We start from the raw sequence: 6,022 nt of genomic DNA, 5'->3' as shown, positions 1-6,022 counted from the left end.
TTGATCCGTGGATTCGATCCCCAATCCATCCTACTAGGTAAACTCTTCCTTCTCTTTCTTTTGCTCCGTAAATTTGTTGCCATTTTAGAGATTTGTCCAAGATTTGATGGAACCCTTGATTTGTTTGGTTTGGTTGATTTAGGATGTGTATTCATATTGGTAGTACCCTAGTGTTATTTATTAGTTCACAATATATGATTCTTGTTAGTGAAACCCTAGATTGTTTAGTTTTTTTAGATATATATGAGATGCCTATTTTTATAGATAACTATGAGATGTTGATTTTTGTAGACATATATGAGAAGTTTGTTTAGATATATATTAGATGTTGAGTTTATTTCAAATATTAGATGTTGAGTTTATTTGAAATATTAGATGTTTAGTTTATTTGAACACATATGACATATTCATTGTGTGAGAAGGAGATGTTGAGATTCTTGTAGTTGAACACATGTTATATGTTTAGTGTATACCGATATTTGAGATGAAGATGAACTCTTATATGTTTATTGTTTGAAATTGTAAGGATGGTTTGGCTTCTGGACGATGTCTACGACGTGCAACACCGGGCCTACATGATGCGCGAGAAGGATAAGGTAATAATAAGTAATCTAACTATTTTTCAAATTTGCCTTTAGTTGAAATTTACATGCCCTAAGATTTGTCATTACTTGTTTTTTGCAGAAGCTTGAACCTCTGAAGATTCGGTATCACGGGGTCTCTGGTCCTGCCATGCCTTACGATGAGCGGTACACACCGTACATCAAGCAGGCAGGACTACTCCCGTGGATTCTGTTGGTCAGCCGGTCCACGCCGAATCTGAAGGCTCCACTGGTGTCCGCTCTTGTTGATCGGTGGAGGCCGGAGACCCACAGTTTCCATCTTCAGACCGGGGAGATGACCGTGACACTCGAGGATGTCTCGTTGATCACCGGTCTTGCTATCGACGGGAGGCCTCTCTGTATGAGCACCGATTCTGATGGGTGGCGTGAGCAGATGATTGCTCTTATCGGTATGGCTCCTACCGAGGCTGAGGATGATGTAGAGGAGGGAGAAGAGAAGAAGAAGAGGGAAAGGAAAGCAGCCGGAGCTGCTTTCACGTGGATTCAAAATAACTTTGCGACGTGCCCTCCGGATGCCACTGATGATGTGATCCAAACACATGCTCGTGTGTATATGTGGTACGTTGTGTCGAGGACTTTGTTTCCTGACTCCACTGGCAAGAACGCTCCATGGATGTGGCTGAAGGCGTTGACCGTCTTCGATAGCAAATGGAGCTGGGGTTCAGCGACTCTTGCCTACTTGTACCGACAGGTAGTTGGTCTGTTTTGTGATCAACTCATTTCTTCATTAGCAATGCAAGCTTGCTGTCAAGTTAACATTGTTTTTCTTTCATATGTAGCTGGACGATGCGTGTTGCAGGATCACACCTAGTGCAGGCATTGGTGGTAATCTGCTTCTACTTTCTGTACGGAGCTGGGAGCGTCTGCCTGTTGGACGCCCGAAGAGCGTCAGGTTTGATCCTTGGTATGCAGATGAACATGACGAATTACGGCGCCCCACGTGGGCTTACAAGTGGGATATCGTTTCCGAGATGACGAACGATGTCAATCTCATGTACCAAAAGTACATTGCCGAGTTGGACACGATTACGCCTGAGCAGGTAAGGAGGTCATTACTTCAGTCCTTTCTCATGCTTGCTTGAAAAATAGTCACCAAATTTGCATTGTTGCCCTGTTTCATAGGTGGAATGGCAGCCATATGGCGCGGGTGAGAGCTTGGGGTACACCGCGGAGTTCCGCCTCAACCATATGTGCTTGCGGGATAAGGATCTCTGGCTTATGCGGTGCCCACTGATATGCAACTGGGCGGTTGAGTTTCATTTGCCGCATCGCGTGTATCGTCAGTTTGGTCTTTTCCAGCCTCACCCGCTGGATTGGGTGGACACGGACAAAGCACTTCATAGGTAAGAGAGCATGTCTACGTATTGTCTAATCATCGGGACTCCTTTTGATTGTGCTAATGTTTGGTTTTATACCACGCAGGTTGGACAGGAGAAGGCAGCGGAAGATAAAGGACTGGGACAAGCATCATTCTGCGTATGTTACCCGCTTCCAGCTTTGTGTGGAGCAAGCTCGTAGCACTGCACGCGCCCCGCTTCGTGAGCACAACCCGCTTGCTTTTGATAACTACGTACGATGGTTTATTGGAACTACTCGAGTTGAGATATGCCCGCCGGCATATAATGAGGATATTCTTGAAGAACCCGTAAACTTTGAGGATCTAGCAAAGGGGAAGTACAACAGAGATGTCAGGCAAGGGCAAGGAGTCCTTGTTGTTCCGGTGATTAACTATGTGGTAAAGTGTTCCCCTCTTTACTTTCCCGTTGACCGTATTACACATGTTTGAATGGCTAACGCATTCATTCTTTCTCATCCGCAGCGCACCAAGATCAAGACAGCAGCTGATGAGAGCCAGTCTATTCTGGAGAAGACGCCGGTTGGAACTAGCAATGATGATGGTTCACTACGAGCATTCCTCAAGGTACATATCGCATTCACTATGAGAGCCAGTCTATGTTGCGAAGTTTGATATCTTACACACTTCACTTGTTCATGTTACAGCGTCAGGCCAAGAAGTTAAGGCGGTTATCGAACCTTCTCGGTTGCCGTGATCCTGAATATGATGAACCATCTGCCTCTAGGTCTGGTACACCATCAGACCCCGCATCTCACCATGAGGGGGACGATGTGAGTTCCTCATATGCTTATATGGATGATGAGGGTGGGATCACCCAAGAGGTATGACTAATCCTTTAGATGCGATTCTCACTTGATTACGACACCGGCCTTCACCATATTGTTTCGTTGTGTGATAGGGCCATGAGCTTGATGATGACATGACTTTGGCGGACGCTCAAGCTCGGTCCGCATATGTGTTCAAGCCTAGGCAGCCCAGACGCCGGTACATGCCCAACGACTATGACAACAGAGGCAACCCAAAGGTAGTCGTAGGGACCTCGCGGATGGCTAGCTTGGATGATGAGGCGGAGGAGGAGGCGGAGGCGGAGGCGGAGGAGGAAGTGCACGAAGAGGAGCCTCGTGCTCCTAAGAAGAAGACGAAGATTGCCTGCAGGCGTGGCACCAGGAACACGCGCGGAAGGCATTAGTGCTTGTTCATGTTACTTGTAGCCGTTTAATTAGGTTGATGAACTTGTGAGGTTATGTTATATGTTGGTGAACTCTTACTAGTGTGGTATTTGTGTTTGTGAACTTGAAGTAATGTTGAATTGTCTTAAATGATACGATGTTCAAGTTATTAGTTCTCTTTGCTTAGCATGTGCAGTTTACAGTACTTTTATTGATGTTCTAGTTATGTGAGTGCTGCTGCAAGAGGCCAAAATGGCATCTGTTTCTACAGTTTTGCTTATAGCAGCACTGCAGCGCCCAATGGTTAGGCGCTGCACTGTACTGTGTGGCGCCCAACTGTTAGGCGCTGCACTATACAGTGCAGCGCCCTGACCTTAGGCACTGCACTACTTCCATGGCTATCCAGAGAGCCACAGTTGGCTTGCATCACATCCATAATACTTACAATGACTGCAGCATCACAGCAATTTGAACAAACACAAATTTTATGCCGACGAGTTCATAACTTAAGACAATTCAAACATTACCACGACATGGTTCACGACACATTCATTACAAATGACAAATGGCAGCTTGCCCTAGAAGATAGTTCACCAACATCTCACATGCCCTCACAACTTCACGACACATTCATTAGAAGATAGTTGACGACGAGTGCACCGAAGCGAAGTCCCTACTGAGTAGAGCGAGGCCATTTCCCCTTCTTGTCAAGTGCCGAGTCCTCCTCTTGCGCCTCGTGAGCCTTTGCAAGCTTTCTTGCCCTCTCCTCCTCACGAGCAAGTTTCGCTTGGCGTGCCCTCTCCTCCTCTCGTTTCTTCCGCTCCATCCTCTCCTTCTGACGAAGCTCTTCCTCCAAGCCTCTTCGAAACGATTCTTCAAACCGCCGTTGCCTCCTAAGACAATCTGCGTATTGGTCCTTTTTCACATCTTCTGGCACTTCAAGATCTATCCACGTGAAGTACTTGCATAGAGGAGGCGGTGACTGCATAAAAATTTGTTGTTAGTGTTGACACACATTTGAGAGTAACATTTTACTTCTCGAGCTTACCGGTGGTTGGTCATAGGCGTTAGTTGGAAGTGCACGATCATAAGCATAGTTCGGGCATACAAAATATCTCCGCCCTTCCGTCCATGCTTTCTTTCGGTCGGTGGACACCTTCACCTTGCAAACATCTCCACACCAACATGGCGGGATGTTGACATCTTTCTCCTTCACCTTGTCCAAAGATGCGTCCTCCCACTTGTTCGGCATGTCTTCTTGGTTAGCACACGGTGGCCTCGTCATGAAACCGGATGAAGCCATGCCTACAAAACCGAGAATTATTGGTCAACCCTAACCCCCACTTAACAATAACCACAACCCTAACACCAACATAACCCTAACACCAACATCAAACACACATAACCCTAACCCTAGCATACTATGAAAGCCTAACCATCCAAATTAGCAAAGAAACACAAATTTCCAAATCCTATCAAAAACTAGGGTTTCCCCCAAACTAGCAAGATTTGAGCAAATGTGACAATTCCTATGGATGAAAACGAGGGGATCGGAGGAGATTACCTTAAGGGAGGGGTTGGCTTCGAAATCCACGGTCAAATACTCCGAATCTGAGAAGGATTTGATAGGGGGAGAGAGGAGGGCAGAGGGGAGGCACTGAGCTACATGTTTGTGTGGAGGGTGGGGTGTGTGGGGTGGGGATGGGTGGGAGGGAGTTGGTGCAGCCTAATAAATGTCCAGGTGTGCAGCGCCCAGCCCTTGGGCGCCACACTACACAGTGCAGCGCCTTGGCCTTGGGCGCTGCACACCTGGACATGCCAGTCCAGAGAGCACCAGGAGCGTTGCAGGAGCTTTTCCACCCCAAAATTTGCTAAGTCAGTGTGCAGCGCCGAAGGGCAAGGCGCTGCACACTACTGTGCAGCGCCCAAGAAATAGGCGCTGCACTATACAGTGTGGCGCCTTGTCTGTAGGCGCTGCACACGGACTTAGCAAATTTTGGGGTGCAAAACCTACTGGAATGCTTCTGTTGCTCTCTGGACTGGCATGTCCAGGTGTGCAGCGCCCAAGGCCAAGGCGCTGCACTGTGTAGTGTGGTGCCTCGCCCATAGGCGCTGCACACCTGGACATGCCAGTCCAGAGAGCAACAGAATTATTCCGGTTGGTATTCCACAGTGTAGCGCCTAGCCCTTGGGCGCCACACTATACAGTGCAGCGCCTTGTCTTCGGGCGCTGCACTAACTGTTGTTTTCAAATACCTACTGGTTTTTTTGTTTTGTGATTCATAAAGATGCCACATAATCATATCCAAATTACATGTAGTAGTCCAAAACACAGAAATAGTAGTCCAAATCACATAGTCATACACACATAGCATATATACTTGTCCAAATCACATAGTCATACACACATAGGGATCTCACATAGTCATACACAGAAATATTAGTCCCCTCACATAGTCATACACACATAGCACATATACTTGTCCAAATCACGGTCCATGTAGTTTCTTCTTCTTCCTCTCTTATTCTTCTTATTATTTCCCTCCTCTCACCACCAAGGGATCTCACCTTCCCCCTCCGTGTCCTCCACCCCCTTCATTGTTTCCATACCTATGAAAATGGCAATATAATAGTTAGTCACACAATACAAAATGACAACACAAGCATTGAGCCAAAAGAACAAGATCATAGTAAGTCACATACGGCAATGGTCCATTGAGCCAAGAGAACATTCCTTCACTACGGCCGCCGCCAAGGCCAAGATCACCACCACGGCCTCCACCAGCACCACGGCCTACATCACCACTGCGGCCTCTACCGCCACCACCACGGCCTCTACCACCAGCACCACCACGGCCTCTACCAGCACCACG

Source organism: Triticum aestivum, chromosome 7B, assembly GCF_018294505.1.
Source record: "Triticum aestivum cultivar Chinese Spring chromosome 7B, IWGSC CS RefSeq v2.1, whole genome shotgun sequence".
In the NCBI taxonomy this organism is placed as follows: domain Eukaryota; kingdom Viridiplantae; phylum Streptophyta; class Magnoliopsida; order Poales; family Poaceae; genus Triticum; species Triticum aestivum.
The sequence above is the reverse complement of the archived record's forward strand: the minus strand, read 5'-3'. Positions refer to the sequence as shown.